Source organism: Siniperca chuatsi, unplaced genomic scaffold, assembly GCF_020085105.1.
Source record: "Siniperca chuatsi isolate FFG_IHB_CAS unplaced genomic scaffold, ASM2008510v1 Contig00096, whole genome shotgun sequence".
Taxonomy (NCBI): domain Eukaryota; kingdom Metazoa; phylum Chordata; class Actinopteri; order Centrarchiformes; family Sinipercidae; genus Siniperca; species Siniperca chuatsi.
This window is the reverse complement of record NW_025322570.1, coordinates 294-12,683: the sequence shown is the minus strand read 5'-3', so window position 1 is coordinate 12,683 and position 12,390 is coordinate 294. Positions and strand designations below refer to the sequence as shown.

The 12,390-nt window shown below is 43.7% G+C and overlaps 1 long non-coding RNA gene across 1 annotated transcript; it reads left to right on the top strand.

The window, feature by feature from the left end:
* The first annotated feature begins 10,471 nt into the window (after positions 1-10,471).
* On the top strand, positions 10,472-11,301 carry LOC122872734. The gene is made up of 2 exons (XR_006377271.1): positions 10,472-10,524; positions 10,755-11,301. It is a non-coding gene; the product is annotated as an uncharacterized LOC122872734 (long non-coding RNA).
* The last annotated feature ends 1,089 nt before the right edge of the window (positions 11,302-12,390 follow it).

Sequence of the window (12,390 nt, the reverse complement as noted above, 5' to 3'; positions counted from 1 at the left end):
GACAATGGCTAATCAACTGGTCATTACAGCCATTCTGAAAAAGCGCCCATGTTGATAAGATTCCTCAGAATGTGCTTTTAAACTCACCACCTGGTTACAGGTGTGAAACGTGGTGTAAATACTTTTACAGCCATGTTCAGTCACTGCCGAAATTGATAAGCACAACAAAGTCTTATGGTGGAGTCATGAACTCTGACCTTAACTGAGGCGAGTGAGGCCTGCAGTTCTTTGGATGTTGTTGTGGGGTCTCTGAACGGCTGAAGAACAAAATGAAGACTTTGGAGTGGCCTAGTCAAAGTCCTGACCTGAATCCTATTGAGATGCTGTGGCATGACCTTAAAAAGGCAGTTCATGCTCAAAAACCATCCAATGTGGCTGAATTACAACAATTCTGCAAAGATGAGTGGGCCAAAATTCCTCCACAGCGCTGTAAAAGACTCATTGCAAGTTATCGCAAACGCTTGATTGCAGTTGTTGCTGCTAAGGGTGGAGCAACCAATTATTAGGTTTAGGGGGCAATCACTTTCTCACACAGGGCCATGCAGGTTTAGATTTTGTTTTCCCTTAATAATAACAACCTTCATTTAAAAACTGCATTTTGTGTTTACTTGTGTTATCTTTGACTAATATTTAAATTTGTTTGATGATAGGAAACATTTAAGTGTGCCACTGTATAAAGTTGTGTTTTTGTGCAGTAATCCAGTCGTCAGTGAGGCCCGGCCCGCCGCCTTCTCGTCTTTCTGCCACAGGCGGACTACGCACGTGAGCAAAGCAGCAGATGTTCAAGCAGGTGACGTCCTAACTGAAGACCCGCCTTGATGAGAGCTCTGACAGATTACATTTTCATGTCGACCCCAAAAGCGTGGTGACAAGTAAATGTAAACGCAAAGACTGGGGGCGCTGTTTCATTTGCTGCATTTGAATATTGTCCACTGTACAGCAGGTTACAACTTTAAAAAATTAAATCTCAAACAGCTTTTCCATTTTCATTTTAATATAGTCATAGAACGCCCACACAAGTATGTGAAAATGAAAATTAGATTATTGCATTTTCATTTTTACTCAAATAACACATACACATGTGGAAAGTGATAATGCTATAGTGGAATTACATTTTAATTTTCAAGTTTACATTATCATTTTAACATCGTCCCGTATACGCTTCCATATGGATGCTTGCTTCTTATTTAATTGTCAAGAAGCAAAAATGCAGATAACTTGAGAGATTAAAATGATGAAATAATTTTGACTCTATGCCAAGCCGTTTTTCGAGGACGTAAACTTCTTGATGACTTCATTATATGTGATATATTTTTTTATAATTTAATTTAAGTTTAAAAATTCAGATACATAATTTCAACATAAAACAAAATCAGTGCTAGAAATTCAGTGGGACAAAATCTGGTGAAACAGGTTTGCCTCCATAAGAAGTTTGATCTCCGCTGCCAAATACTTTTTTTTGCATGAATCAATACTTCATTAATTAAAACAATTAGTAACTATAATAAATAAATGTGTAATAATATGAAACATGTCTTCATAGTGTTACTGGCAAAGTCATTGCAGCTGCCTTTGTCTTTTTCTAATCAAAGTTTATTTAGTATGTAATGAAAGCCCTGGAAGAGGCTTAGACAATAAACTATTGGTTATTCAGGTGCAGTGAAGATAAGTGTGCAAATGTTTTGATCTCATTAACACACACAATTTGCACTGCGGTAGTGCTTTTTCATGTTTAATATCTGCTAATATTGATAAGACTCCTTAGAATAGGTGTGATTACCTGTCTACGCCCTTCCAGAGTTCCTCAGAACAGAACAATAACCACAGTGACTCGTATTACCTAAGCATGTGTTATTGCTTCAGACAGTCGAAGTCCATGGTGAAGTTTAACTTCGCAGACTTGATAAAACCGCTAGAAAAATCAGTTTGGGTGGAGACTGAGGATTCACTCCATTGCTCTCTGTCTCTCTGTACTACAGGAAGTGCCAGTGGCCTTTGAAAGTTTCCTGTCACCATGAAGTTGTGGTTTGATATTTGTCTTTTCACCTTTTGGATGTTTGACGAAAATCAAATCCATCTGAGCCTCCCAGAGGGGAACGTTACAGTCCAAGAACCGAAGACAGAAATAAATTAATGTTAATATCTCAAGGCCCACATTATCAGAGTTGAAATTATTATTATCTGAATCGAGGATCTAAGGACAGAAGGTGCTGCATGCTGTACAGACTTAAATATAAAACAATAATAAAATAAAATGGGCTTAAAATAAGGGGATTTGGCAAAAAAACAGACAAAGAAAATGGCGTGTAGTGGTGGGCCAGGAGGTTTAGTCTTTACCAGGTGTGGACGACAGATTACTGAAGCTTCTGGGATCTTCCTTTTGTTTGTCTATAATAATAATAATAATAATAATAAAACTTTATTTATAGAGCACTTATCAAAACAAAGTACAAAGTGCTTCACAACAAGGGAAATAAAATACCACAGTGAATGATGAAATATATAGAGATAAAATACATAAAATACACAAAAGCAATAAAATAAACAGTAAAATAAACAACCAGTTCAGGTAAAATCAGGATCTGCTTTCAGATAAAAATGTGTTTTGAGAAGAGACTTAAACGAAGACACTGACTCAGACAACCTAATGTCTTCGGGCAGGTTGTTCCAGAGCCTCGGGGCCCTGATAGCAAAAGCTCTGTCCCCCTTAGTTTCCATCCTGGACTCAGGAACAGACAGGAGACCCCTGCCCGAAGATCTCAGACTACGTGAAGGTTCATAAGGGATTACAGGGTCTAAAATATAGTCTGGGGCCAGGCCATGAAGAGCCTTAAAAGTAATCAACAAGATCTTAAAATCAATCCTGAAACCAACAGGAAGCCGATGTAAAGAGGCTGAACCAGGTGTAATGTGGTCGCACCTCTCGGTCCTAGTTTACAGCCGAGCAGCTGAGTCCTGTACAGTCTGCAGTTGTGTCAAAGTTTTTAGATTAAGACAAGTGAACAGGCTGTTACAGTAATCGAGGCGTGAGGAGATAAAAGCATGTACAACAGTTTCTGCATCACTAAGATTTAGAATAGATCGTATTTTTGCATTTTGATTTCAGTTTTATTTGAGTTGAGCTGAAGAAAATTTATCAACATCCAATTTTTTATGTCAGACAGGCAGTCCTGCAGAGAACTCAGCGTACTAAGGTCAGTGGGCTTGACAGAGAGGCACAACTGTGTGTCATCCGCATACAATGAAAAGAAATACCATGTCTGCGGATGACATCACCCAAAGGAAGCATGTATAAGGAGAACAGTATTGGTCCCAGAATTGAACCTTGGGGCACACCATACTTGATATGGGAAAAGGATGACATGAAGTTATTAATGCTGACACAGAATTTCCTATTGGACAGATAAGATGCGAACCAGTCTAGTGCAGTGCCAGATATGCCCACCCAGTGCCTCAGTCTATCTAAAAGAATGCCATGATCAATTGTATCAAAGGCAGCACTTAAGTCCAACAGCACAAGAATTGAACACATGCCTGCATCTCCATTCATTAAAAGGTCATTAGTGACTTTGAGAAGGACTGTCGCAGTGCTGTGGTGTTGACGAAAGCCAAATTGTAACTTTTCAAAGGTATTATTGTTTTCCACAGCAGCAAGAAGCTGCTTAGATACAAGTTCTTCGAGAATCTCTGAAATAAAAGGCAATAGTTATCCAGGAGCGTGGGATCAAGCCCAGGTTTTTTTAGGACTGGCTGGACACAAGCTGTTTTAAAGAAATCAGGGACGCAGCCAGTAGACAGCGAGCTGTTAAAGATAATTTGTAAAAGGGGCGCAATACAATCCATAACTTCCAATAGAAACCTAGTTGGGATTTTGTCCAGAGGGCTGGAGGAAACTCTCATAAGAGACATGATGTCTGCGAGTTCAGGCAGAGTAACAGCAGAAAAATTGCTCAAAGAATCCCTGAGCGGGTGATCCACATCTAAAAAGGCAGGGTTGGGGGTGATATCAGATCATATTAACTCCACCTTTCCAGCAAAGTGTAAAAGAAACTTTTCACAATCAGCATCACACTCAGCAGGGGCACAAGGAGAGGCAGTGTTAACTAACTGATCCACAGTCTTAAATAGGAATCTGGGGTTGTGCTGATGGGCAGAAATAAGTGCAGAGAAATGACATGTTCTTGCATCCTTCACCATCCTATTATAAAGGCGTAATAACTCTTTCATGGCCACAAAGTGGACCTGGAGACCTGATTTCTTCCATCTGCGTTCTGCTCTTCTGCATTTCTTTTTACAGCTTCGAATACTGTCATTTAACCATGGCTGTTTTCTAGTCTTTGAGTTTGGTCTATTTTTCAAAGGAGCTATGAGATCTAAGGTTGAAGAACACAGGTAGTTAAAATAATCAACCAAATCGTTGGTGTTGGAGGAATCGGGAAACACACTGCCAGGAGAATTGAACAGTGTACAAAATTGTAAGGCACTATGCTCATTAAGGACGCGTGTGTACTTAGAGCGGGATAAGACAGTACTAGCAGCCTCTAATTCGCAGTTAAAAACAATGCAGAAGTGATCAGATACAAACATGTCCCTGATTTCCACAGATGGGATTTTCAGGCCCAGACTAAAAACTAGGTCTAAGGTGTGGCCACGGGAATGAGTTTGGCCAGACACATGTTGTTGAAAGTTGAAAGAGTTATATTTAAAATATCAGAAGCAAGGGCATTAGAGGAGTCATCAACATGAACATTAAAATCACCACAAAGAAGAATTCTATCATAATTTAACAGAAGACTGGATAAAAACTCAGGGAGTTCCAACAAGAAGGAGCCAGATGGTTTAGGGGGGCAATAAATAATAGCAAATATGACCGGGAGGGGGCCACCAAGTTTAAACATGAGCACTTCAAAGGAGGAAAAATCATTGCAAGCTATGAGGTCACACTTAAAATGCTTCCTATAGACAGTAATGAAGCCCCCACCTCGACCACAGACCCTAGGGCGACTAAAGCAGTCATAATCTGGAGGGCACACTTCAGCCAGCTGACTGTGATCACCAGGATGTAACCAGGATTCAGTTAAAAGCAGAAAATCTAAATCAGTAGAAGAGATAAAATCATTTAAAATAAACGTTTTGTTAGAGGGGGATCTTACATTGAGAAGAGCCATCTTAAAAAGTCTGTGCTGCTTCAGATTTGAGGTTGAGACTGGTGGTAGGGTTCTGGCCCGGATCTTTATTAAGTTATTATTATTGCTGTGTCAGCTGTGTCTGTTACGCATTAAGGACCTATCCGAAATTACCACAGGAATGTTAAAGGTGGCACTAGAGGGATCCAGGCTCCAGATAGCAGCACTATGATCAGTCCACGAGGGGGAGGTAGTGACAGCAGAGGGTGCATGGCAGTTTATGGTGGGCAGAGAAGAGGAAGAGCGAGGGGAAACAGGTGATGTAAATAGTCAACTACGTGAGGAGGACAGCACAGCGTTCTGCAGGTTAGCCGCCAGCATGCGACTACCTGACTTGTTTGGGTGAAGACCATCTCGTGCAAACAAGGAAGAACGATCCCAGAATAAGTTACAGTTGTGAATAAAACCAACGTCACAGGTGCTGCAGACAGACTGGAGCCAGGTGTGAAGGCTGAGGATCCTGCTAAAACGGCCAATTCCCCAACCCAGTGTAGGAATTGGACCAGAAATGAAAGCATGCTTTCTGGTGCTGTTGAGCAGGTCGAAGAGGCAGATGAAGTCTGCTTTCATCAGCTCTGATTGCTGACGGGCGAGTTCCATCAGCCGTCCCTGGGATAGCTGTGGCCGGGGACTCCTGCGGCGAGGGGGCGGCGTCCTCCTTAGCAGAGGAATTCTCTGCCGTCTCAGGACGAATGAGAACTCCAGAGCTTCTCCTGATCACGGCCTCTTTCAGTAACTTGCGGCGAGAGGAGGAGGAAGACTTGACCGCTGGAAAAAGGGAGCGTCCCTCCAGTGGAGGAAAGTCCTGCGTATCCAGGATGTCAAACCTGTTGGCCAGCAGGAGGTCCCGATGTGAAGGTGGAGGAGGCAGGTGCTTTGCACCATGTCTGTCCTTACAGGCTACAGTCCAGTGCTCCGGTTGGCATGGAGTCGAACTCACCAGGGCCTTCTCACCACCCCCGCCGGCGAGTGACCATGCATCCACTGGGGCTCGGCACGGAGTTGAAATGTCCATTGCTTCGGGCTTTGCACCCATGAGGAGCCATGGATCTTCAGGCTTAGCTGAAACGGCTTCATGCCCCGGGGCGCCAGTGATGATGGAGCCGAGCCACGGAAGAGTGGGATCATTGTCCAGTGCGGGAGTGGAGCAGTCCGGGGAGTGAGAGGGGATGGTCGCAGTCCGGCTTGCGCAGCCAGAGGAGCTGAGGACCGCCAGGTGTTTTGCCTGGGCCGAGGCGACAGTAGAAAACTCCAAGAAGAGCTTGTCTCTTTCTCTGAGAAAGAGACAAGACAGGCGATACTTTTCCTCAGCTTTGAGACGGTAAGGTGACAAGATCCACACTCAGCCATCAGGCTATCATGTAGTCCGTGAGAGTGCTTCGAAACTTAAAGTCCACAGTTAAGTCCATAAAAGTGCTACAAGCTTAAGATCCTTGGTAAAAGCGACCGGCTAGCCTAGCTGCCAGGCTAAAAACAAACCTAGCTAAGCTAGCAGCAGTGGAGGCAGTCCGGTAAACCACGTTGAGTTGCAGCCAGCTTAAAATCACTTAAGATCCACATGTCCGATGACTGAAAACCTTTTCCAAGTTAAAACATATAGGTAAAGCAGTGTCCAGGAAAACAGTGTAGCGTAGAAAACTTGGCTTAAAAACTCGATAAAATATCAATTTATGATGGTTTAAGACGAAGTTTCTAGCGACACTTCTGCCGGGTACACAGTTATGCTAGCAGCTCAGTGAGGCCTTAGGCATACCAGTGCCTTGAGCTAAGTGCTAACATCAGCATGCTAACATGCTCACAGTGACAATGCTAACATGTCGATGTTTAGCAGGCATAGTGTTTACCATGTTCACTATCTTAGTTTAGTTTAATTAGCTTTAAACACAAAGCTGAGGCTGATGGGGACGTCAGCAGCTCTGCAGGTATTTGGTCAGAAACCAAAGTGTTGGACACGTTAACATGTCGACCTGATGGTGGCGCTAGATGGAAAGTCAGAGGATCAGCAGAGTTATTACAGTTCATCCTGAGGGGAGCATGAACGATGAAGCACGTTTCATCACAGTCCAGCAGCTGCTGATGTTTCAGTCTGGATCAAAGTCATGGACATTAACATCCACAGAGCCATGCTGCTAGCATCCCTAAAAACACTGTATGGGAACGCCATATGACCAAATCACAGAGTAACGTAGGCAGTGCAGAGGTCACAGGATCTCGTATGTCCCATGTCACACCTGTAGTTCGGCTCATGTGGGCCAAGGGAAAAAATATCCATTGTCTCCTTTAGGTCTCCATTTCATGATCACGTGAATTTAATTCAAACAAACCAAGAGGAGTGAACATCAAGTCATGTGGACAAACCGAGAATTGTGCCAGAACTGTGAATTATATCTTCATGTATCAAGATCAAATATAATTAATAAAACAAAATGTTCCAGAGAGGACGATGGTTAATCTACTGGTCATTACAGCCCATTCTGGATCAGCGCCCATCTTGATAAGATTCCTCAGAACGTGCTTTTAAACTCACCACCTGGTTACAGGATAACTTCTTAGAGTCATTCTCTTCACTGCCAAAATAGATAAGCCGAAATTTAAAAGCCAAAAACCCCAGTCAGAGTCAGTAGGAGTCATCCTCTGAAACACAACAACATATTTATTACTTTGGGGTTGTTTGTTGGTCCACGTTTGAGCCACGTGATTCTGCAGGAGAACCCGTCCAAACAGTTTTAATTTGTCATTTACCGTCTTCATGCCAACAACGTGTCTGCGACAAAGTTCGCATCACCGTCTCCCTTTTAACACAGAGGCCATGTTTCTGCTTTAAAGTCAGCCAGTTCTGTATCAAAACATCATCCACGCTGTGATAGCCTAAGTGGTGTTAAAGAGTCGGCTAGCCGCCCCCATCTCCTCAGGTGTGCTTCCGAGTGACATTTTAATGTCATGATATCAAGAATTGGGTTGCATCCGTATCATTTCAATCTCCGTATCTATCCTTTCAAACTCAATTTAAGATTTGTGCAAGGACACTGCTGAGAGTAGTAGGCTAGGCTACACAAACAGGAAATGACACTGAACTGTCGCCAGACACTTGGGTTCTGTCCAATCACAAACAAGAAGTGTTGTCCCTCCTATTCCGTAATCTTAAATGTCTGTCCGTCCACGGGTCCACTGCAGACAGGAGCTGCTGACTGCTGGTTCGGCTGCTCTGATGGGACAGTTTGACTGCATGTGAACAGATTCAGGCTGAACAAACGGGGCTGTAAAGAGAACAGCAGCACCGACCTGCAGCTGACATCACAGCAGACCATCTGATGAGCTTTGACGGGGTCTCGCTCTCCTGATGGCTTTAATGCTTTCTGTATGTTAGGGTTAGCGCGTTTCCATCTATCTGATTAGCAGAAATATTTTTGTTCCATGTTCCAGAGATTTGTTTTGTTATTGTTTAAGAGGATCACAGTCACACAGCTCACATCTCAAACCCGATATAGCTTCTACTTTTCCATACTCTGCTCGTGTTGAGCAGATTCAGTGTGTTTTACTGTTTCAGGAGTAAAAGCTGGGTCCCTAACTCTGCACACAACTGTCGGCACGGGAAACAGAATATGGCTACTACCTGCTTGCTGTTCTGAAATATTCGAAGCTAAACGCTTGAGTCTGTTCACCCAAAGCAGTTTTAGGAGACTCCGGCAACAACGGTTGTGCAGGAGCGCCATCCTTAGTCCCCAAGTCAGAGGGGCAGCAGGTGTTAGCATCTTTATCCGCTTGAGTGCTCACTTGCGTGGGAGGCTCAGCCTCCGTGGGCTGGCCCTCGTTTGAAGCAGTTAGAGTCAGAGATTCTGTCTCGACTTCGTGTTCTCCGTGATTGTTCATTTCTTCTCGTTGTTGTGCCTTATCGGTGACTGCAGTAGGCTTTCACAGCTAGCTTCAGCTTTTGTGCACGACGTAAAGGAAGTGACGAGGTAGCCTTGGTTACCACATATCAATATTTAAAATAAATAAATAATATCTTAAAATTTGTTTGGAGTTTTAAAGTTTGCCAGTAGTATACTGTTCAAAAAATCAAATTTTATTGAAGGTTAATCTTTAAAATTTTAACATTTATTCAGTGATCATTTTGGAGAAGCTAAGCTAGCTTCCCCTAGCCTCTTAATAGCGCCGCCTATGAGCTCTTCTCATGGAAAAACCGTAAAGATCCACTTTATCTGACGCGCCACAGTGTCAGAATAAACTCCAGAGTGTGTGTTCATGGTGATGAAGGAACATGTCACCCAGTGCAACAGTGCGGCTCACGGATGAGTTTTAATAGTTTCTGGACGACAGTGGAGGAAGAAGATCCATCAGCTGTGATTCACACACAACACTCTGTGTTAGCAGATACTGCTGGTTTGGGTCAAGAAGAAAAATAGCTAACAGCTAGTGTGGATATGAAAACTTGGGCTGTGTTATTATGATTGATAGCTTGTGCTTGTTGCGGGACCGAGCTTGGAACCCAGAAGCAGGACACACGGACAGAGCAGATAAAGTTTCGAACAGATTTATTATAATGATTGTCAAGGGAGTATGAAGTGTCCGGCGTAGTTCGTGGCCGTTCCGCGGACTTGACTGGATCAGGTCGGAGACTGGATGGCGGCTCTTCGAGCTGAGATAAAGGGAGCTGGTTCTGGGCTGGCCTGGCGGTGGACCCGTGAAGCCTGGTACTGGGGTCTGGTGGTCGGGGTCTGGGAGTCTCGGGGATCCGAGGACAGACAGGAACGGTGATCACCGGCAGAGCGCGAATCTGTGACAGAGACAGACGAGGTTACCATCAAGGTAAGAACTGAAACGCGTAAATAGTTCGCTTACATGCGGAGGCCGTTTCGTGTTGTGCGTACACAGGTACGAGGACGATCTGGCGCTGGTAGCGTGGACGAACCCAGTAGATAAATGGTGGTAGTTGATGATGATGGAAATCAGGTGAGATCGATGAGCCAGCCCAGAACACAGACACACACACACACTTACACAGACAACAACACAAGGGAGGGCAGATACTCAAGAGGATCAGGCGGCATAGTGGCTACCTATGACAGTGCTGTGCACACCCTGTATGTAAGATGTTTTTCCCTGTGTAGTCTAACTCATGCAACCTCTCAGGCCAGCCGCTGTTCTGCACCATAGACCTAACTAACTAACAGTTAGATAAGAGAAAGCAGGGGAAGGTACAAACCAAGGTCAGATATTAACAGAGGTGCACTGAGAGAATGCTGAATGTTGTGCGACAGGGTGTGGCTTTAACATATAATCAACTGCTTTGTGCCTTAAACTTCAGACACGACTGGGGAGCCGTAGATTCAAGACGGTGAGCATGTTGTGTCTCCAGGTATATCTGTATAGTTTGTTTGTTTGTGTGGAAATAAATACTTGTGAAAGACAGTTGTAGGTCTCGTGTGGATCCCTTCTCATGAACCAAATCGGAGAGAGGTTGGCGTACCTCGACACTAGCCAATCTCTTGGCTTAGAGATTTAGTTGGTTTCATGCTGTTTCAGAGGCTTTTCCACCCTGATCGAACTCTTTATATGTATCAGCAGATACCCTGAGCCCAGTACCTGTCTGTCTGACAGTCAGTGAAAACAGCACGACAGCAAACAGTTCAGGATGGTCCGTCCATTCAGTCTCTGGAAGTTTGAGCGTCGCTGCCACCTGCTGGTGGATCCAGGCTTCACACCTGCACTACAGGTAAGAGGAGCTGTCCCTTTAACATTCAGCACCCAGATTTGAATATTTACACCATCGGTCTGATGAAGTCAGAGCTGCGCCCACATGAACAGGACAAGCTCTTATCTAATCAGGTACAGCGTTGGGCTTCAGGACTCCACTGGGTTTATTATTTGACATCTGAGTGAAATATACGTTTTACTCCACTCATTTTCTAATTTTACATTCAAACATACAAACAGCAAGACCGCACTGAGCTTTGCCATCCGGCCCTCGCCTACCGAATACAGGATTTACTTGTAATTGAGTGTTTTTCCATCAAGGAGCCGAACTTCTTCGATCACTGTAAAAGACTATGAGAGAGGAAAAAGACCAACAGAGTCGTTTAAAAGAGTTTTAATAGTAAAACACTTTTAAAAACATGTCAACACATCGAAACCACCCAACTGCCACCACCACAATCACACGTGCACCATCATGGTCTGAACCGGGACCCAGGTACACCCCCACCACACAGAGCTACAGGCGGAGGAGCCACGGTCTGCTGCCATGATGAAGATCTCCTCGCTGAAGCTGGAACATAGAGACAGTTTAAGGAAAATGTTGTTAAAGGCGGGTTGAATGTTTGTCATGTTTAAGAATAGATCCTGAACACTGAAGTCTGACTAACACCACAAATTGCCCCAACATTAAAAAGTTGCATATGCCAAATGTCACTTAGAAATCTTCCAATTTAAAGTGTCTGGAAAGGCTGTAATGTGTCAGGAGCACAGCAGTCTGTGTTGGTGCGTTCAGGATCACTATGGAAATATGTTGTATATATTTTTTTTAATCCTGTTTCACACTTCATGCTTTTATACATAACACTTCTATAGTTAGTTTTATTTCGTGTTCCTGCACGTCCATGTTTCATGTTGGACTGAATCTTTCTGTAGTGTTTTGTTTGTGTATTTGTGGGCGAACACTTGGACCAGTGTGTTGAGTGTTTATGACAGAATGAAAACCAAAGTGTTCTGCCTTCATTGATCCGTTAGAGAAGTCTGTGTGTTTTCTCCTGCGACCGCCAGAGGGCAGCGTTTCATTAACCAGCTGCACGCTGAGCTTCAGAGCAGCCATCAGCTCACATGTGACTAATAACATTTAGGCCTTTCACACTGCATGTTGTTAGAAAACCCCGGGATAAGAGTTGACCCTGGAATAACTTCTCACACACACACACACACACACACACACACCTTGTTAAAACATTTGTATTAATCCAACATTTATTAACTATTTCTATTTAAATGACTTAAAGGTGCTATAATCAATATGTTTATATTTGAAAGGGGTCTCTCATAGTGACGACTCAGTTATCAGCCAACTGTGCAGTTCCTCTTAGCTCTCCGGAGCATTTTAGCTCATTGTTTTGGTTTTACGGTCTGTAACTTTACTGCTCTGGTTCGGTCTCGCAGCTCTCATCAGCATCATTGCCAGACGCAGCAGGAAGCTGTTTGCAGCTACAAAGCT